The following is a 23,851-nucleotide window of genomic DNA, read 5'->3' on the forward strand; positions in this document are numbered from 1 at the left end:
GGCCATGTAGTTGCAACGTGGACTGCTGGTAGGCAACAGAACACTTTTATTATAACATAAAATGCAGGCTTCAAAATATTTGGGAATGGAAGACTTTCACTGTGTCTGCTTCTCTTGCAGTTCTTTATAACAGACATTGCAGAATATGTGGAATGAAAGAATCGCTTGCTTTCTGAGTATGCCAAGTTATGAAACAGTTTGTACAGAAAGGATAAGAAGGGACTTGGAAAGGCTAGAGGATTTATCTAGGAATAATCCTTTAAATACACTGCAAGAAATGCAGACATTTAAACTGAAATCAGGGAAAGAAGCACAAAACTGCAATGGAAACTACAGCAAAAGCAAAACAGTTGTGTATCCTAATGGTACTCATATCAGATTACTTCTAGGTAAGGTAGAAGTGCAAGGGAATGGCAAGGAGATGCAGGATTGTTGCAAGGAGCCAGTGAGGAAAAACAAAACACTATTTTACTCTATACAGACACTTGGCAAGGTTCCACTTAGAGCACTGTGTGCAGTTCTGAAAACCTCATCATCATAACTAGGGCCTATAAAATGAAATCACTTCAGGGGGCTAGTGGTACATAACCTCAACAACAACTGATATATAAAAGAATTTAGGAAAGCTTAATATGTGTAGCCTTAATGAAAGACTGTAAAGTCGAAAATGATAAATAGAATGTTTTTATGCCTGAAGCTAATCAATGCAGTATACTATCTCTGGGAAAGAAGCAACAGGTTAAGGATACAATCTGAATGGCACAGGGTGAAACACAAAAATGTTCCGTCATGAAAAGAGGTAGGATTTTGTAACAGTCTTCCTGAAACCATAAGGGTATCAAATGCAACAGCAGATTTAAAATGTGTGAAACAATCAAACAACAAGCTTAGGAGGAAAAAGAAAAACAAAGTGAGGTATAAGTGGGATTTTACTAGATTCGTGAGGAAAATGACGAGTGAATGAGCCACATTAGCTTCATCTCCAATAAGATTCTGTTTCTATCTTTTATAACTGTAAGGTGGGGAGTAATAGAGTAGTTGCAATGCACACCAGGTGATACCAGGTAAATGTGGAGAATGGACTGTACAACATTTGTAGATTCTGGGGAAGATCATTTAGTCAAGTAACACTGCAGATTTTGAAGCAGTACACAGCTTGACAAAATTTGCAAGTGAGGCATATTCTGATATGTTGATAGAAGAGCAATATCTGAAGGAAAGCAATTAATTCTGACATTTCTTTCTCATGTCTGTGAACCTATTGGTGATAGTCAGGGAAGTCAGATAATAATCTAATACAATTATTTCCACTCCACTGGAATCGTGAGACTATGATAAGCAGTTCAAATCATCAACAAAAAGTGCCACTTATGTAAAGCAAGAGATATTTTTAAGATATTTGTCTGGTTTCTGTTCCACACCAGGAAATATATAAACAATGATTAGTGAGATGACTTCCAACAGAGCACTCTCTTAATATGATCAGAGTTCCTCAGTTGCTGTTATACAGATGCATTATTTTTTTCTGCATGACAAACTAATTATGAAGAAAATTGCAGTTTCTTTCTTCTTCTTTCAATGGTTTAAAAAAAGCTCAGCAATTTTCTCCCTAAGCTTAAATCAGTACTTCTTGCAGCTGATAGAGACAATGAAACTACGCATGAACATCATTTCTTATAACTTCTGCAAGAAAAGGCAAAACATAGCAGGCCTATGGCTGCCAACTTAATGACAAAGAACAATAATTACAATTACATTCACAAAAAATAAGGACTCAAACTTATTTTGTTACAAAATTCAAGTGTCAATCATTTTACTGGGAAATTTATTTCTAAATTAACGGTTCTGCAGGAATAATAAAATATGTAATACTATTTTATAATAAAGTGCAAGTAAATGTTATCCATTCATTCACCACTCAGAAAAGGAATTTGATCTCCAGCAACTGTAACCTGTAGATGCTGTTTCACATAAGAGAATGATTATGCTAAAAGCTTTTCTTTGAAAACTTTGAAAATTCAGATTTTAGAGGATGGGTTTCCTGAAACAGCACTAAGTCAAGGTGTACTTTATTAGTAATGCAAATAACTTTTTAAATAGATTGCAATGACCTATCTTGGTCAAAGTCAAGCTTTTTTTGAAAGTGGGTTGCTAATTACTACATTAGGAGACAAATAATTAAGAATGTTATTTAATTTTTGAAAACAAGTTAACTGCTTAGGGCCTATGGCTCATTCCCAGAAGAAGTTCAAGGTGGCATTGATACTAGCATAGGGTGATTCACTTGAAGCATCAAAGAAACCTGCCCACTCATTTAATTCAAGTTTTACAGGACTTATAACAAACATATGAAGTGCTTCCAACTAAGACAAGTGTGACATTAGTTTAATGTTATCAAAAGGATACTACTTCAGTAGTACAGCAGCCCTTGTATGCTCTATTATAGTGTCAGTTTTGGGAGAGTCATACTAGAATGTCACCTTTCAAAGAAAAATCCAAATAGTTCTATCCACCAGACAGATAAAATAAAATACATATGAATGTTAACCAGAACTGTTGTATATACAAATTGACCAAGAAAGAGACTGGGAACTTGAATTTTAATAATTTGTGGAATTAGTTAAATTTAAACAGTATATACAACATATTACTGTGAAAATCCTATGAAGGAATTTAGTGATATGAAAAAAGCAGGTGCTATTGACCTGATGACCAGAGAATAAAGACAGTTTACTAATAAAATGTTAGACAAAAATAAATGACTAATTACATCCGGTTTCTATTTTTAGATATCTGGCAGATGTCTTCTGTATATGTGTAAACGCAGCTTGGTATTGCTCCATTCCACACCATACCATGAAAACAACCATTAAAGTACATTAAAATAAATAATTAGTTACATCTGGTTTCTGTTTTTAGATGTCTGGCTCAACATTGCTGTGCTCTGCACTGTGCAAATAGGCATTATAAAACAAAAACAATAAATTTACAATTCACACATATTTCTAGACTTCTTCTTCTTCTTTCGGCTTTTCCCGGTTAGGGGTCGCCACAGCGGATCATCTGTCCGCTCATGATTGGCAGTGGAGTTTTAAGGTGTCGAGTTGCCAGCCTGCGATCAACCTTCCACAGAAGGCACACACATGCACACACTCACATCTAAGGCCAATTTAGAGTGTCCAATCCACCTACTGCATGTCTTTGGGATGTGGGAGGAAACTGGAGCAAACCCACGTGACCAGAGGGAGGACATGCAGACTCCACACAGAAGACACCCCAGCCAAGTATCGAACTGGAAAACCTCTTGCTGTGAGGCAGCAACACTAACTGCTGCACCACCGTGGCTACCAGGGTATATTACAGGTATGTACATTATCCTGTACATAACGTCTGTCCAGGAATTCCCTGGACAATCCATAACCATGGGAGACTACACTGCTGCCTACATGGATTCAATATCCATGTTACTGTGATCTCTCTTGGCAGCATGCCATGATTAATATGCATGGTACGTTGCCAAAGGGGAACCATGGCCATGTACACCAGTACATTCTGTGTAGGTTCTACACAGAGACTACATGGATTTTATTGAATCCTGGGGAAAGTGATATCTGAAAAATTTCCGAATACACATTTGCAGTTATATAAAAGTATCTGTCAATGAGCTGACATAAAAAAATAAATAAATATACAGGAAGCATATCATTTTTAGAAAATATGATTTTTATCAGTCTGCAGAAACAATGCACATATTCATACTTCAGAATAAAGACTGTTCCATTAAATACCAGAGAAAAAGTAATAATGTACAGGGCATCATGTTGTACATGCACAAAGAATGAATAACCAAACAAAAAGGGAAAGTTAAATGAAGCATTACATCTAAGAATTCACTTTTACTGCATATATTTCCTCATAATTATCCCTTTCTACATCCATCCTATGAGCTTACTGTTGTTTATAGATTCATAGGTTCATAGGTGATTACCAGGCTTTACAAGCCTAGCCAGTTTTACCCAGATTTCACACAATTTTTTATCCCTAGGGGAAAGATAACAAGGGTTTATGTCATAAAGAAAAAGTAACACATAGACAGGGTACAGAGGTAAGCATGGATGAGCCAGTGCATATTTCAGTAACTCAGATGTGGAAAAAGCATACAAGTAGAAATGAATCACAATGGATGTAACACACAAACAAAATGTGGGTACATGGGGAAGGGCATGAAAACAATACAGAAATCAATGTAAGCAAAAAAAGAAGAATATGGATTGAATGGCAATACGTGATTCTGTGATGAAATGTATGTTAACTGGTAATCATGGGAAATGTGCATCCCCAGGATAATCAAATATAGCAATTTGTACATAACTGTATACATCTCCTTGCAAATTGTCTACTGAACAATTTAAAAAAATATATCTGAAGCACTGCCTGTAAGAATATATGCTGTACACACATGGATTGTATTAAGCTTCACTATTTTCCTACTGGTACTACAGTGTTTTGGAAGGTTCTGATTATCATAATGTGGTTATATTAACACCACTGTACTGGAAATACATAGCAGACATAACACATGAATTGACAAGTCAGCAGTTATTAGGACTGGATGGGATAACAGCTAGTGCTTTGATATGGGTCATCATGTTCTCTAAGAGATAACATTGTACAGTTGGTCTAATGTCTTTTTTTTTTATTTCTTCTTATATCTTTATATCTATATCTATATCTGTATCTATATCTATATCTATATCTATATCTATTTGTCTATCTACATACATATATGGGTCCACTTTGCAATCTCAAAATACCGAAATATCAAAATTCAGTATTTCAAGATAAAAATAATGAAAGTGCAGTTATTTGAAACTGCATGTTAAGGTTTTCGAATTTGCAGTAGTTGTGGTGTGGTGTGTAGGCTATAGTGTGCTGTCTCTTTAAGATATAGTGTATTTTGGGGTGTAGACATGGTGGTAAGTGTGTGGTTATTTCCAGAAATAGGCAAGTTTGTGTTTTTAAGGGTTTTAATGTTTTGTATTTTAATCTTTTTGAAAGTGTTAGGAGTAGGTTGGGTTAGGTTAGTGAGAGTGTGTGGGTGTTGATTTTTGTACATGTGTAGTGTGTGTGTGTGTGTGTGTGTGTGTGTGTGTGTGTGTGTGTGTGTGTGTGTGTGTGTGTGAGTGTGTGTGTGTGTGTGTGTGTGTGTGTGTGTGTGTGTGTGTGTGTGTAAAATTGTGCAGTAGACATGTAAGATGTGTAGCGGTGGGTTTGTCATGTTGTTTGTAGTAGTGTGACCTCGGATTTGGTATATATAAGAAGCGGGGGTGTGGGGGTGCAGGGGGCTTGCCCACCTGCTTATATGTAGATTTCTTCGGTTTCATGATGTGTGTGTTCTGTTGGTTTGTAATGTTGTAGGGTGGTTTGTCATGTGTGTATTTTTGTTTGTGTTCTGGAGATTGTATTGAAATACAGAGTGTCGCATATTGAAATTTTGGTATTATGAAGTTTCAGTATTGTGACTTTGGTGTTTTAATTTTTCATTCTAGTTGGTATTCAACTTTTTCATCTCAATATACTGAAATTCGGTATTTCAGTATTTTGAAATTTGAAAGTGGCCCATATATATATATATATATATATATATATATATATATATATATATATATATATAAATGTATATATAAAGTTATAGATAGATGCATAGATGAGTGGCTCATTAAAGAGGGAACAATCATATGAACAAACATTTTAAAAACTGATCACTTTAGAGCGAACATTCATTTGAGAGAAAGTACAAAAAAAAGAATAATTTTTATTTTCTATTTTTTTCAGGGAGGGTATGTCCACCTGAACCCCCCACACACCTCCTGTGAATTATATGTGCAAACTCGAAGATCACACAACAGTGGGGTAAGGGCAAATTCCCTTACACCACTGTACTCCAGTCCCATTCAAAAGACTGCTATCAGAGACTCCATTCAGAAGAAGGTTTGCTCACATGAGTATTCACTTTTTTATACCATGAAAAATCATTCTCTCATGTGAGTGTGAGCATTTGCTTATATACAAAAAAAAAAAAAAAAAAAAAAAAAAAAAAAAAAAGATATATATGGGTCTACTTTTCTTTATCGAAATTTCATAACCACAAAAAAGAAAAGTAAAACCCCACTTCCACGAAAGTGCACTACATCGAAAGTACACTTTTGTGAAAGCTGATTCACCGAATTGGGAAAAAAATAAAAAACTACTGTAACAACTGTTTTGAAGGGGGGTAAGCCCCCTGCACCCCCCTACTTAAATATACTAACTCCAAGATTGCAATACAGTGGGGAAAAGGATATCCTTATCCCCACTGTAACATGCTTTGGCAAATTTTCTTTTGCAAAAGTGCACTTCCGATGTAGTGCAGTTTTGCTTAAATGGGTTCAACCTTCTGTTTCTCAACAAACTGTGTTTTCGACAAACAGAAGGAGACCCATATATATATATATATATATATATATATATATATATATATATATATATATATGTGTATGTATATATATATCTATATATATATATATATATATATATATATATATATATATATATATATATATATATATGTATGAACATGCATACATATATGTCTTCTGAATTTTGAAACGTTGAGACTTAACAAACCACAATGCATCTGCTAAGCAATAATCTTGGTTTATGCAATAAACAAAAGTAAAATAAAAGAATAAAACATATTTTTTTTGCAGGGGGCAAGCCCCACTATACCTCCACACCAAATATACTAAAATTATACATATTAACTCTGGGATCACAAAATAATGATAAAATGTTTATAGGTTCATAGGTGTTTACTAGGCTACTGACCACAAGGGCCTTTTTAAGCCTAGCCATGCATCCTAAATCTCTGACAAGTTCTGATACCCTTGATAAGTGAAAGCATAGGCCTGGGAGATGAACCATTTACCTGTGTTAACCAGTGATGAATTTCTGGTTTCCCTTTCAATTGTTCACGTTGCACTTGAATTGAGTTAGGGAGTAACTCTGCTTCACATGGAAGGGGAGCCTGTTCCATAGACAGGGTAGTCTCTGGGATACATACCTATCTCTCCAGCAGGTCCTATTTATATCACAGGCAAGATTTAAGTCTTTAGAACAGGTAATTATGGTGCTGTTTGTTTTGTAGATATGCAGGAGGTCCATTAGAGTGGGGTCTGACAATGCCCTGTATGCCAGGCATAGATCTTCTCTCAAAACCCTGTAGGAGAAAGAATACAGGGATAGGACCTTGAGACAGTCTGCATAGGACATTTTACTTACGTCCTGTTTTCTTTTAGTGAGGAATCTCTGTGGACGATGCAGCTCAGCACATTTTCATAGACTCCAGGATGCTTTACCTTCATTTTTAACATACATGTACACACATGTTCCAACCCTGAGAATAGTGAAATCTTGTACACCTGTTGAACATTTGTGTAGCTGACAAATTTTGTCAACAAAACAGATGTTGACCATGTGTGAATTCAACTAAATTCAGTTCCCATATGGGCCCATCCCCCCACTAATTTTTGGAACACGCATAAATGCCCATGTTCTTTTTTTTTGTTCCTGATTAAGACTATTTCAGCTGTTGTCAATATAATCCACCATTTTCCATACCGATCAGTTACAGCCACATCATGGTGTAAACCTCAAATGTCTGAGTATGATGAAATGTGGTCACAGTAAAGTATTTCAATGTGCTTTACACAAATAACACTAGACTTGCAAAGCTGGACTAATGACTGTTTAACTTGACCATGACAGCCACAGTTGGCCAATTTTTATTCACCAATAGCCCCCATAATCAGCAGTTATATCTCCATTGCTGATTGTCTGCACTTTAACCATCTGATTGTGGTAACAATAACTGAGTAACTACTGACACCATGAATTTCAAGTTTGTTTTGTCACAAACACATATAGCTCAAGTATTCCAGCCTATTTCACACTAACGCACACTAGTGTTATAAAGCCAGATTGTTTAAACTGAATAAATAAGAAAGTATGTTACTTTTATCTACAGACAAACCCCACTCAGCAGTGAGTCACTTTGCTGTGTGCGATGCATCTGACTATGATTAAAAAGTAATACCTCTTAGCCTCCTAGCTTAAGAAATAAGGAAGAAAGGCAAAGAATCAGAAATTGAAATACTTAGAACATTGCTAGAATAATAGTTTTTGCATTACTTTGCATTTTCTAAAGGATTTGAAGTCTAAAACCCAGATGTCTGTCATTATTTAATGACTGTAGTCCTCAGTGATTTGCCACAGACCACAGATTTTCCCCAGAATTCATTAGCAAGCATGTACACTTTGTGCTAAGCCTACATGGTTAATTTGTGTTAGCAAGATGAGCAGCAGTGAATATGCATGCTGCTAAGAAAGCATACACATTTATCAACACCATTTTGCGGCTAGCAGAGGTTTTAGCACTCACAAAAGGGTGCAGGGAAGGTCAAGCATACAATGTAAACAAAAGGGCCTGTCTGTAGGCACACTTAGTAAGCGAGCATGTGAGGACAGCTAATACAAAGCAAGGGCACATTTATTGACAGAATCAAGATGCAGGGGAAGGTTAATGGGGAGACTGTACACATGATACAATGGGAATAGCACAGAAATAAGAAAGTAGGGGTGGTAAACTAGGAAAGTGTGCTTAGATAATTTAGTAAAATGTGCTTATTTCACAAAGAGCATTTTTAACATAAATACTTTCATACTGGTGTAATAATAATTAATCCTATTTACAATTATCGACCCATGCACATAAATAAAAATGGACGTGCTAACAAAGGATGTGATAAGGACACAAAGCAACAATGTAACAAAGGGATGTAAATGTGAGATTATGTGATATAAATGTTAACAAAATGCTGATGAGAGATAATATGTAGCTAAGACATTAGATAGTTCAGGGAATATTTGCATATATTGCAGTTATTGCATATGAGATGCATACAGGGGATTTATTAGTGGTAACCAATAGTACTGCTGTATTCTCCACTTTATCATGTATAAACAAAAAGAAATGAACTCTATGGGCAGGATTCAAGAAGCCTCCGTGTAAGAGTTACAAGGCTTACACGGAGGCTGCAGTTAAACGGTGTGACGTCAGCATGCCATGCATATGCATGAGGGCATGCTGAATCACACCTAAGGTTAACACGGTCCATGTAAGATATTAGGGGGCGTGTTCATAGGGCGAGCCCTGCAAATGGGCATGCCCCCAAAAGAGTAAAAGCCCCGAAAGTAAACCCCCATGACAGAGTCCGTGTAAATGTGAATAAACACAACACATGCCCCCACAGACTATGAACATAAAATGTATAAATGAACATCTTATATTTTTTTTTATAAGTTGTAAAGATGTTTGCCCGTGAGTGCGCTCGTTTGAGCGGGCGTGCCCGGCGCTTAGCCACAGTTAGCAGTCAGTGGAAAAGCATATAAGAACTAAATATGCAAAGTAAGCCAAGAAGCAATAGCGTAGCAGTAGAGACGTTGGCTGAAGAGGAGGCAGTCATGGTTCAAGCCCCCACAACATCAATTTTTATTTTTAGTGAAATAAGCACGAAACAATTCCCTGACATATATGTACATATGTAAAATTATATTTTATGTAAAATGTAATGAAATGGGCCATGTATTTTGAAGAAATGTGAGATAATAAAACATAAAAAAAATGTCAGATGTGCCCATAGCTGAGCTAGACTCTAACAAGTTGAGTATATCTGCCCGTAGGTGAGCATTGTTTTAACAGGTTTAAAATGAGTGCCCGTAGGTGAGTAGTGGTTTAACAGGTGTAAAATGAATGCCCGGGATTGAGCAGCATTTTAGCACCCTGAAACTGTGTGCCCATAGCTGAGCTGAGCGTAATATGCGTGCTGACAGCCAAATGGCGCGTAAGCCAGTGTGCCCCATTTGCGCGGAGCTGCGCACCACGCCAACAAGCTAACAGGCGGGCAACGTTGAGCAAGCTGTATCAAAACTGTCTTTACACAGACACACCTCCTAGCCTGTGTAGACAGTCATAAAATATAAAAAGCAATGGCCAGGCTCGAACTCAGGATACCATGCACCATAGTCAAAGTACTGAACCACTAAGCCATGACAGCTGCTCTTAGAAATGCAGTAATAGCATATATATAGGAATGCATGGAAAGAGGAGCATGACAAAGCAGGTTTTGTGAAGCTGATACAATTCCAAAATGGCCAATCACAGATAAGTGCGGGAAAAACGGCATATATAAGCTCTATAGGCGGGAATACACAGCATAACCGATTGTGGAACTGACTTGCAGTCAGGATGGCAGGTGTAGGAGAGGGTAGTTGCTTCCGAGCACAGAGGTGGGGCATTGAGGAGTCCAAATATATGGTTTGGCTCCTCGTCCATGATCATGAGGCCCAACTCATGCAGGGCCAGGTCCTGTGGGGAGCATATAGGGCTGAGGCGTGGGACTGGTTGGCACATGATCTCACCAGTGCCACAGGAATACCAAGGACTGGTGAACAGGTCCATCACCACCATGCGGACCTGAAGAGACGGAAGCAGGACCAACTGAACAGTTGGATCCAGGAGGCCTGGCAAATGCCCAATGCCACACTACTGAGTAAGTTACATGTAATTATTTATGTAAGAAAGTAACCTAGCTGATATTATGGAGATGTGTATTCCAATATTACTTCATTTATATTGCAGCTGCAGGTGTCCATTCTGTGAACCGTCGAGCCTATGCTGATAGGCTGGTGCGGTTGCGCCACCAGGCAGGTCGGTAATTCTCTCCCTGTAACTGTAAAAAAATTAAAGTATGACAGCTTGCAAAAGAGTGCAGTGTAGTCACTTATTAATAAAATGTGCAAGTAACAGTATAAGAGAGTTTGCAAGTATTGCTTGATTAAAAAAGTGTGATACAGCCTGTAATCCAAAAATAAAAATGAAACAAGTCTGAAATAAAGATGCCCCACCTGTAATATAATAGTACATAACCTGCAGCAGGCTGAAAAGTACAGCTACAGAAGCTGAGTAAAACACATGTGTGAAATATATTCCTGTTTAAATTCTGAAACATGACACAAGTGAGACTGTTGGAAAGGATTGTTATAACTAAAAGTAAAACATGTCAATAAAGCCTAGAATTAAGTAACATCCTGAATTGTAAAAATAAAACAAGTGAGAGAGTGTGAGAAAGAGGTATGAATCCACCAATAAAGTAGTAATAACTCCTGAATAAAGTATACTGCAGTCAGTACAGAATGAAATGAATGTGACAGGCAGAACCAAATAGCAACATGTGTTGAAAAAAGTACTGAAGCTGAAATGTGTGTCCCAAAATCTGGATATGTTGCTCTCAGTTTGCAATATGCAGATAGTATGGTTATATGAAATACCAAACATCCACAGTTGTCTATAGCCATATAAAGCAAATGTAGCAGGATGATGTAGCTGAACATAGCCAGATATGAATGTGTCTGAATAAATATGAAATGTATATTGATGTAGCAGTAACATTCCTATCACCAACCTGAATAAGTTGTCACATAGGAAACTGTAGTCAGACCTGTAGTGTGTATATATCTGCAGCTAGTAGAAATGTACAGCATATGTATAGATATTTGAAGTTGTTAATGAAATATTTCTTCACCCTACCCTCTAACCACAAATAATCCATTCCACGGGAAATGGGTATGTGCATTCACAATTAACACCCCTGGACATTTGTCCTGTTGGTTCATACATATTTGCATGTACGTTGATGCATGTGCCCTGTTCATACATCCAAATCTGATGGCCTGTTGCCATCAATCAACCCTGTATGTTGTTGGATTGTGTATTGTTGTTCAAATTATGCATGTGTTATGCTTGCTCTTCAATGGCTTGAATTTATGGGTGTTTGGTTAATGGGAATACTAATGCATGCTGTTACAACTAATTGTGAATGGTATTGTACATTACTAACCCAAACTGTCATAAAATAATGCAAAACATAAGATGACAGGGAAGGCGGGTTCCAGCGGACCCACCTCTCCCACCTCAGCTGACGAGTGCACCTGGCAGTAGTGCCCAGGCCGGACCCTCCTCTGGTGGCCCTGTGTCACCTGCGGGTGGAAGCACTGCAGTTGATGGGGCTCGTCCCGCCTCTGCAAGCATGGCCGGAGGAGAACATCCACTCACTCTCCGTAGTGTCCGGACTGTGGTGCGTAAGGAGATACGGCACGCTGTGCTTGGGCCCCTACACCAGCTTGAGGCATGGGTGGCACAACTCACGGGCATGCCTGCTGCCCATCCTACACAGCCCCCAGCACAGCCCCGTCCTGGGCAGTGAAGGCACAGTGGCAACTGCCCATGGGTGGGCATCTCAGTTCCACTGTTGCCATCTGTGGGCTCATGGGCTCGAGATATCCAAACATCCGTCCCCGTCAATTGTGTAACCCCCCCCACACATGTGTCATACACCACCCCTGTATGCATCTTGTTTGTCTTGTCTGTTAACCTCCCCTACCTACCTCCCCAGCTATACCGACTTCCTGTACCTAACATACCACTCTCACCTGAAAAAAAAAAAAAAGGGCACTCTGTACCCACAAAAAAATTATGCCCCATACATAGCTGCCCATTTTTCACACATCTGCTGGACATGTAAACTGGCAATTACAATTGGCTGTACAACAAATATTATTGTTGTCCTCACACCTCTCTCAGGGGTGGAAGGTTTCATATTTCACACCAAATTACAAACATATGCACAGCTGTTGCTGACGAAGAAATGGGCAGCTATGGGCCTTTCCTACATCCCTCCTGCAAAAACCGAGCTTGTTTTCCTACTGTCCTACCCTCTTTGTGCCCCCTTTTTCACCACTTTCCTATCTCCCCATTTTCTTTTCTTTAAAAGAAAATAGCGCGGGTGTGCGAGAGAGTAAGCACTTTTAAGCAGTAGTAAGCGGGTGTGCGCGAAGCTAAGTGGCAGTGCGCATGCGTGAGCTCCGCACAAACCAGCGCTAACCCACTTACAACTGCTTAAAATGCCTTAGTCACTCTGAATGACAAGGCCTGTAGTATTCTCAGCAAAAAAATAAAATACCTCCCACAGTCTCGAACCCAGGACTTTGGAAACACTAGCCTGCATGACTTACCACTAAGCCATGACTGCTATACATGAACATTGTGCTGAAAAAAATATATCATAAAATAGTATGAATTAATGTAAAGGGAATATAGCAAGTGTAGTACACAAAGCATGTCATGTATATTTACTGTAAAATCTAGTGGATTTGTAAAATAGTACTGCGTGCTGAGAAACAGTCATGCTAGTTGGTAGCTACTAGGTAATAATGTCACTAGCATTTGGCAAGCCACACACATACTCCGAGCAGGATAAACACTGCCATAGTTGAATAGTTAAGAGATCAGACATAGCAACTGTGACTGAGTTACAAGGATGTCCCTAATGTGAAAACAAATGTCAACTGTGCCCCACTGACACCCTGTCAAATGTACTAACAGTAGGCAGAAAGGTGTAACTACACATGCAATGGTAACTATGACTGACTGAAGGTATGCACCACCTGCATGTCACAAATGGAGTACTAATACATATGCTTGAAATAACCCACAGTCACAACTGCAGAATATCAGAATATCTCATTGGAGTAACCCACTGCTATGTACCATTCCATGAGGCTGATAAAAGATGCCCGGAGAGTATCTGAGGTCTGCTCAGCAGCATGATCAAATACCCTTGTAAGTGTCAAGGCCCATACCATGGCCAGACCACACTGCATGCAGTAACACCCTACCACAACAAACACATAGGGAATTGCTGCCCAAATAGATTTAGCAAACATTACAAGCTGTGAATGTAAATGGAAAATAGGGAAGCCATAGCAACACATTACAGGAAAGACACCTAGCAGGCATACAAGGAGTGAATGTAAAGGCCAGATATTGAAGCCATAGCAACAGATTGCAAAAGCCACTGCTATATACCAGTTACACCACAATCCCAACAGGAAAGCACACACACCCATATATACAGTATTACTAGTCATAGGTGTCAGTTTACATACACACGGAGAAGAGGACACTGGAGGAAGGAATACTCAGCTTACAAAACAACATGCATTGCAGTGTCTACAACACAGCCTGAAATATGAGTGACATACCAACCCTTACACTCACAGAACAGTGTCCACAGCAAACCAGCATGGTCCCCACCCTGATAATCTGAAAGGGATATACCTACCTAACAGACCTTTTTATAGCACAGTCCTGTAATCACAGTGAGAACTGCAATCACTACACAACAGGCTGCATGCAATTAGTAAATGCTGGCTAACAATTGGTGCAGAGGCCATCACATGGACATGTGCAGATACCTACAAAAGCATCCTGTACTCCCAGTCCACTCATGCAATACTTTCATTGCACCTGCTGGAGGTAGAGAGAGAGAGAGAGAGAGAGAGAGAGAGAGAGAGAGAGAGAGAGGAAAAAAAAAAAAAAGAGAAAGAAAGAAAGAGAAAGAAAAAAAAAACCTGTAACAACAAAACAAAGAGGCTGACAGCAGGCCAAGTAACTGCAAGCCTACGCAAACAGCTGCAACAAACACAGGTAATGTAAAGTACTACTACAATACTCTACATACTGTGAACTCTCCAGATGTGTTATTGGTCTGTATGCATGTATATGAAGATGTGCATAGGGCCGGGGACATACTGCAACTGTCACTGAAGGCTCCACATACATATGTATGTGATGGTAGCTATGTGCACATAGCAATGTAGGTTATAGTGCAATGTACAAGTAGGTTGTACAGTAATGGATGTTCAGCAGTACGTTACTGTGTGTATACATATGTGGAACTAAAAAGGATTTTATATATATATATATATATATATATATATAAAACGTGTATACGTATGTATATCGAGATATGTATGTATATATATATATATATATATATATATATATATATGTATATATATATATATATATATATATATATATATATATATATATATATATATATACAATATGCATATGTGTATACATAGATAGAGAGGGATGTAGAAATACATAGATGTATATAGTTTCACAGTGTCATAGTTTAGTACTAGGCTATCTGCAGACAGTGTATAGAATAGATTTATAAACTTGCGCCTCTGTATAGTAGTGACACAGTGAAGACCCCCCCTACATAATAGCATTAGTTTACTGTGCCTCTGTCTAGTAGCGACAGAGAGATGACCCCTGCTGTAAAGCTATGATCTCCCATCCACTCGTCAAGAATGTACATGAAGAGTGTCAGTGAGGGTCTCTGCCTAACATGAACTGGGATCCTGTTCCACAGTATGGGAAGCCTCTTAGTGATGGATCTGTCCCTACAGTATGTCCTATTCATATGTGTGCTGAGGTTTAAATCCGTAGCTGTTGTGGTTCTGATGGATTTGGATTGTATGAGGTGGAACATGTCCATCAATACCTGATTAGACATGGCCTACTACATCAGGCACAGATCACCCCTACGTAGGCAGTATGCTATGGAATAGAGCATGAGTTACGTTAGTCTGGCAGCATATGAAAGTTGTTGGAGACCCTTGATCCTCCTGGTGATGTACTTATGGGGTCCCCCTAGCTGTTGCATGTGCCAGGTGAGGTACATACCAAATGGGGCATAGTACACAGTCATGGGCCTGATAAGGGAGGAGTATAGGGGTACAATGACCCCTTTTGATCTGGATGGGAATCCCTTCATGATATGGTGGACAAGGTAGGAAGTCTATCCAACCATTTTGGTAACGTGGGTGTCAAATGAGAGGTCAGCATCAATCAGTTTCACCAGGTCTCCGATTACTTTGTCTGTACTCAGTGGGTTACTGTCTATGTGACAATATGTGGGTACCTTGTCCGTCCAAAAGGGTATGAGTATACATTACATGGCATGCAGTTTAAGGCCATGACTCCAGCACCAGTTGTCAGTGTCCGTGAAGCCTGACAGTAGGATGTATGTGTCATCTGGTGTATCAACTATGGTGCCTAGTATGCAGTCATCTTTTAACATTGTCAGCCACTACCCTCCCATGTCTGCTTCCACATCTGAGAATTATATGCCGAACATGTGCGGTCCCAGGACAGAGCCCTGTGGGACACCACTTGTGACTGGTTCTGAGTCTGACATGGCACCAGTGAGTTTGACTGTAGGGTTTCTATCCGTTAGCCGGTTTACAACCCATCTTGTGACATATGGATTTACATTTCAGCTGTTGATCATGTCTATGATGCCAGAGTGCGGTTTTGTGTCGAAAGCCGTAGGCAAGTCCAGGTAGGCTGTATGGACTGCTGTGCCCTCGTCAATGGCTCTAGTGACTGACTCATAATGCAGGATCTGCCCTCTACAAAGCCAAACCGGGTGTCTAAGTCCCCAATGTCTCTGTGTATGAGTTTCATAATGATCCTTTCCATAGCGTTGCAGACCAGGCTGGTTAAGCTTATGGGGCGGTAGTTACCAGGGTCTGTAGAGGTGCCTCCTGTGTGGAGTGGGACTACTGTTGCTGTATGCTAGTGTCCAGGTACATATGCTGTAGTAAGGCTATGGTTGAATAGCATTTAATGTGCATGTGTAGCTCCTCTTGGAGTTCACATAGCATGCAACCTGCAATACCATCGGGTCCCATTGATGCTGTGTTTACAGCTTTGCTGAGGGTGGTTCCCAGTTGGACATCTGAGATGACAGGGAGGTTACAGTCAGCTGGGATAAGTAATTCCTCATGTGTGGGTGAGGGAGGGGAGAAATCTGCACTCAACCTATCTGCCAGAATGTTGGCATTATCTGTGTGTTCAGTGTAGCGTTTGTCACTGTGAACTAACTGTGAACATATCTGAGGGTTCCCACCCAGCTGTGTAACATAGCAGAAGAAGGCCTTGTGTTTATCTGTAGTGTCCATAGCGATGCCCCTCTCATTTTTGGCCTTGCATGTTTGTACGACAAAACGTATCTTTCTACTACTGCTGATCAGAGATGCCGTAGCTCTATGGAATTACGCTCTGCCGTGCAGTAGCTACCTTCTGTTGCTATACAAATATGTTCAATGCTGGGGTCCACCAGACAGGACACCTGCCTTGTTGGAGATGGTTATGGTTTTATTTGTGATTGCATGATCCATGCATTCTTGGAGATGTCCGTAGAAAGCATATGTGAAGGTGTCTGCATTGTGGCAAGGGGTTTCCACTGGCCCAGTGGGCATTAAGGATACCAACTCAGTTATAAAGAAGTGTAAAGTCAGCATGTGAGAGGTTTCCCACTGTAGTCTTTTGTGTTGTGGGGGAGGTGGGATATGTATATCCAGGGGGATTAGTCTGCGGTCAGATGTGACTAGTGAGGGGTATACTTCCGGTGTGTAGCACGTTGTCTCCATGTATGTGATGATCAGGTCTAGTATATTATCTCCTGTTGTGGGAGAGGTGACTAGCTGTTCCACTGCATTTGACTTAGTGAATTCTGGGAACCTTTGGGCTAGGGTGTTTGGGGTAGAATAATGTACCCAGTGTATGTTAGGGAAGTTGAAGTCTCCCAATATGATGGTGTGTGGTGGGACATTCATATCCTCCAATGTCTTCATGAAGGCTGACTGTGGTTCCTGAGATTGGGAGGGTGGTCTGTAACATGCTACCAGTTGTATAGCAGGTTTGCCTATGGTTATCTGCACCTGGATGGCCTGTGATGCTTCATGGGTTGCCACTAACCTGGAGGTGTGGGTGTCCTTCATGAATATGGACACATACCCTCCCTTTTTGTTTTGTCTCGAGTCCTGGGGCCAAAAAGCATGATACGGGGTATAGCCTGGTACTGCTGGTCTGCTCTCAGGAGCCTTGAACCAGGTTCTCAATTACTGTACAGACATCGAGATTGGTAGAATATGTACGTACAGATATATGTAATACACACATACATATATAGATATCTGTTGAGACATATACATATGCAGAATGATCTGACTGACAATAGATATGTCTGTATATGACTATCTCTCTCTCTCTGTCCCACCCCCTCACACTCTCACTCTCCCTGTGTTTCTCTCTCACTCTCTCCCCCTCTCTCCCCACATCTATATGTATATATCTACATCTATATATACATATTTTATATACATATATACAAACTTATATATATATATATATATATATATATATATATATACAGATATAAATATATCAATATATATATATATATATATATATACATATATTTATATATATATATATATATATATATATATATACTGTGTGAGGCACATGTGTGAAGATGTCTTGCAACAGGTGCCTGGTGTCAAAGGTATGGAGTGAACACCAGTGTGGATACTGGAGTACCATACCCCATTCAAAAACACTGACACCAGTAACCACCACATATGTACATGCCTGCCCACCACTGCACGTGTCAGGGGGGAACAGGGGCAACAAGTGTACAATAGGCTCCACATTGATATACACAGTGGCACACTAGTCCTGTAATACCTGTACATGGAATGTGTCAGCGGACATGGTGTGTCAGCTATGGACATGTAGGTCAATGTACCCCTCCACACCCCACAATGTCCTACACGGTACAGCTACAGATATGGAGAAGGACACAGACATATGCAAGTAACTGTGTCAATGCACTCAAATACCACAGAGTGCACACAGACTACCTACATAGAGGTTACCACTGCAGGATATACATAGTTCAGTCACACCCTTGACAGTTGTCTAACAACCATGGTAACACCTCCAACATCCACAACACAAATAACCTATGTCTGTCATTCTTGTCACTGCAGTATAGAGCACATGGTGGAGGTACAGGACCCTACCCACAGATATGACATACCCTGTAGTAGACCACACAGAATTAAGATGCAAGGCTCCCCATGAGTAGATGTCAGACATACCCCTGCTGAATGTTATGCAGATAGGTAATATGCCATATGAGTCACCCTGTGTAACTGTTTGTAAGGAGCAGGTGTGATCATAACACATGTCACAAGGGGCAGGGTAGCATAACAGTATGCTGCTGTAGGCCCAGGGCCAAAAGCACACTACCTACCTAAGACATAATGCACACCCATGAACACATTGCAAACGGAATATGTGAAGTGGAATGAGTGTGCTAGTGACTGGGTGCATGTTGTGTACTGGTGTGATTGCTCACCATGACTGTCTGTCTGTCATGGTAGTGTGTGTAGATAGACAAACAGATGAACGGCTTCCAAAGTTAGGCAAACGTTTAATATAAAAACTGCACGGATAAGTCTGAACAGTAGTACACAGTAGTAAAAATCCTTTAAGCGCTTTTCATTTGTAACAGAGACAAACTTCTTCAGAAGATAAAATGACAATCATCTACCATACTTTTAACCCAGAAAAAGCAGGAAATTAAACTATAAAGCAATCAATAAATCAATTGATCAATTTGAGCAATACATTCTTTAAAGATACAAATACTTTTTGTTTAGCAAATTGAGTCAGCAGGATCACCCACAAGTAAATAACAGTTACTAAAAGGCATACATTAATAAAAGTGCACTACCTTTGTAGGCTGAGTCTCTTTAAAATACATGAAATAGAACAAGCCTCATTTAACCCAGGATAGTTAAGTGCATTCAACCTAATTTGCCATAGTAACTCTAATTCCTCCAATTTAAATGAAGCCGGTCCACCACAGACATCCTGAACATAATCATCAATAACCAAGTATCTAAACTTGTGGAAAGGGTTGTTATGGGCATGTTTTGCTAAAGCATTATCAAGCTTACTGTGGGAAATGGCGTATTGATGCTCGTATATTCTATCCCTGAGCCTACACTCAGTTTTACCCACATAATATGCATAACAGTCCATGCACTTAGCCAGATAAACAATGAACTTACTATTACAATTGTATTTAGATTTGTCTATAAGTCATACCATGTACAGAAAAGGTATTAGTACAATCAATGAATTTACAATAACCACAACATCCACATTTGGCCATTCAAGGTATGGCCAAATGTGGATGTTGTGGTTATTGTAAATTCATTGATTGTACTAATACCTTTTCTGTACATGGTATGACTCATAGACTTAAAACTAAATACAATTGTAATAGTAAGTTCATTGTTTATCTGGCTAAGTGCATGGACTGTTATGCATATTATGTGGGTAAAACTGAGCGTAGGCTCAGGGATAGAATATACGAGCATCAATATGCCATTTCCCACAGTAAGCTTGATAATGCTTTAACAAAACATGCCCATAACAACCCTTTGCACAAGTTTAGATACTTGGTTATTGATGATTATGTTCAGGATGTCCGTGGTGGACCGGCTTCATTTAAATTGGAGGAATTAGAGTTACTATGGCAAATTAGGTTGAATGCATTTAACTATCCTGGGTTAAATGAGGCTTGTTCTATTTCATGTATTTTAAAGCTACTCAGCCTACAAAGGTAGTGCACTTTTATTAATGTATGCCTTTTAGTAACGGTTATTTACTTGTGGGTGATCCTGCTGACTCAATTTGCTAAACAAAAAGTATTTGTATCTTTAATGAATGTATTGCTCAAATTGATCAATTGATTTATTGACTGCTTTATAGTTTAATTTCCCGCTTTTTCTGGGTTAAAAGTATGGTACCTGATTGTCATTTTACCTTCTGAAGAAGTTTGTCTCTGTTACAAACGAAAAGCGCTTAAAGGATTTTTACTACTGTGTACTACTGTTCAGACTTATACATGCAGTTTTTATATTAAACGATTGCCTAACTTTGGAAGCCGTTCGTCTGTTTGTCTATCTACCAGTTTATTTTGCCTCAATTTTTCTTTGTTTTTATGGTAGTGTGTGTCCTTGGTGTGAGGCCAGAGACAGGTGTGTGGGGTATTGCGATCAAGACATACTACATTGCCATATGTGGTGCTGTGTTACCCTGTATGTCACTGTGGTGTAGGTAGGGTTATGGCAAGTAAGAGTAGTGTGCATTACCAGTGAAATATGTAACGTGCATTGTGTGCAGTGCATGGGCTGATAATGTTCCCCATACAGTACCTTGATACAAACCCCCAATGTGAGGTTGTGTATTGTACCTGAAACAGTGTGTTGACTGCTGCAGTATACTTGTCTGTCATATGGCGGGTGCCAGGTACTGTTGCACAGTTGTCGGATGAGCACTGATATCTGGTCATTTACATGTGTATCCCCCAATAGACAGACAGATGCTATATATGGTGCTTAAGTTATATCACTGCAGTCGAGTATTATGTGTATTATTTGTGCCATAGTTTGCTGACAGATATTGCTGACATATTTTCCTTCTCCTTTTCAGGGCTATGGTTCACCAGCGAAACCCTGTCTTCTCCGCTACAGAGGAGGAGGAGATACACCAGAGCCTGGTGCAGGATTTTGCTGTACTCTTTTCCTGCACCAGCCAGAACCAGCAGGAGAGGGCTGCACTGTGGCAAGACCTGGTCCGTCAGGTAAATTACATAGGCACACATAACCGGACATATGAGCAGGTACGCCATCACTGCAGTGATTTAATTAGAAATGTCCGTCAGCGTGCGTCGGATATCCACAGGCAGCAGCTTGCCACAGGTGGTGGGGTGGCTAGACATCCCCCCCTCACCAGACTTGAGGGACTACTCCTAAGTGTTGTGGCTCCAGCACAACAGCAACAGCAGCAGCATACATGTGTAATGATGGAGGCTTTAGCCACACAGCAGCAGGACACAGAGCGTGCGGGTAACATGCCATGTGTATACATGACCATTCTGTACACTGTTAGGTTATGCATGTGTGAGGTGTGTCCTCATTTTGTAGCTGTAATCTTGGCAATTATTGTGCAAGAGTGATATCCTCAATATCTGCAGTACACCTGTGGAAGCTAACTGTTGCACTACTGAACTGTATCATGCCCACAGTATCAATGGCACAGTTGTGCCCACTGACAATAAATGTTTCTTTTCTGCAGGTCCCTCTGGTGAAACAGCAAGGCAGCCTATCCATGCTGGTGAGTGTGTAATACCATTACCTTCAATACTCTTGGTACTAATAGTAATAATAGGCTGAAGCAGTAGTGCAATGTGTTTGATTGCAGGTGTGTTTGTGTCTGTAGGTTGATATCTCATATACTGAGGTGTGTGCATCTGTGCATGTGTCCATGTGCCCATGTGCGCATGTGTGCATGTGCCCATGTGTGCATGTGTGCATGTGCCCATGTGCCAATGTGTGCATGTGTGCATGTGCCCATGTGTGCATGTGTGCATGTGTGCATGTGCCCATTTGCCCATGTGTGCATGTGCGCATGTGTGCATGTGCCCATGTGTGCATGTGTGCATGTGCCCATGTGTGCATGTGTGCATGTGGGCAAGTGCCCATGTGTGCATGTGTGCATGTGCCCATGTGTGCACGTGTACATGTGCCCATGTGTGCATGTGTGCATGTGTGCATGTGTGCATCAGTGGTGACATTGTGTACACATTGTAAACTGTGTTTCCTGTCTTACTCCCACAGGTTCTGGTGCTGCTCTGGTGTCGTGCAGCAGGGAACCTGAATCAGCTGCTGTGGATAGTGATAATGATGATACCTGTGTAATGGCACAGGTAGGTGTGCCAGGGTCCATCATTGGTCAGCCAATTGACACTACACAGCTGTCGACCCCACCAATGCGCACAGTAATCCTGCCAACATATCCTTTGTCACCAATGTCCCTAGGTGATGGACAGGATACAGTGGGCATTGACCAGGGTAATGTGGTACCAGTGACACATGCATCCCCACACAACAGCCATGGCCAGGGTCCTGACATAGTACCACACAGGCAGATGTCCATGAGTTCTCTTGGGAGCATCCATGGGTGTACCACCCCTGTAAGACATGTCCACAGAGGTCTTTCAACCTCAACTATGTTTCGGGCTGTAATGCAGGCACAGTCAAGTATGGAATGGTACACCAGACAGGGTCTGAGGGAGCTGAGAGCATGTCGCACAGCCATGAGTGACAGTATGCAAGATGTTGCGGCTGCCATCCGCAACTTCACTGAGGTCATTGCCGGATGTTGGTGGGACACATTAGATCTGTTCCACAATTATATGTCCATTAGCCAGGGCAATGGTGGATGGTTGAGGCATCGACGTGGCCGTATGCCAGCAACAGCAGCAGCTGGCAGCCATTGCGGATGACAACAGGCCCGTGGCCGCTCACATAGTGCCAGCAGCAGCCCCAGCAATGCTGGGTCTGTGCTGTCATCAGACCGCCCCAGGAGACCACGTGCACGTGGCGCTGGACAGTCCCAACAGGGACCTGTCTCCAGTCACCAACCACCTGCTTCTGATGACAGTACCCAGTCTGGCTTAGTACCTGATATGGTCCGTAGCACCCCTGCCAGGCTCAGGTACCATGTCCATGGCCACAGACAGTGATTTGTATGACCTGGCAGGTACAGTCTGTGGCTGTCCACAAACACCTGTATATGGCAGCCATGAGGTGGGACTGTGTTCATTCATACACACATGCAAAGTGATAACACCTAGGGCTACCGCATACACGCACTCACTGCATCAACATTGCCCCATCTTGTACTGCTGTCCCTCACCAACACACACACACAAACAGACATGTCAATTGGTTGTATCATTGGCAGACTCAGGCATATCAGGTACACACCCTGGGCATATGATGAAACTGTGCTACCTCCTGCAATCTGTAACATCGGTGCAGGAACAGGTTAACATGGTGCTGATGCACAGGGTGAGTACATAGACGTATTGTAATAGTATGATGTTGACAACAGTACAGTGTAATGATA

Source organism: Protopterus annectens, chromosome 7.part0, assembly GCF_019279795.1.
Source record: "Protopterus annectens isolate FY-2018-M chromosome 7.part0, PAN1.0, whole genome shotgun sequence".
Taxonomy (NCBI): domain Eukaryota; kingdom Metazoa; phylum Chordata; order Ceratodontiformes; family Protopteridae; genus Protopterus; species Protopterus annectens.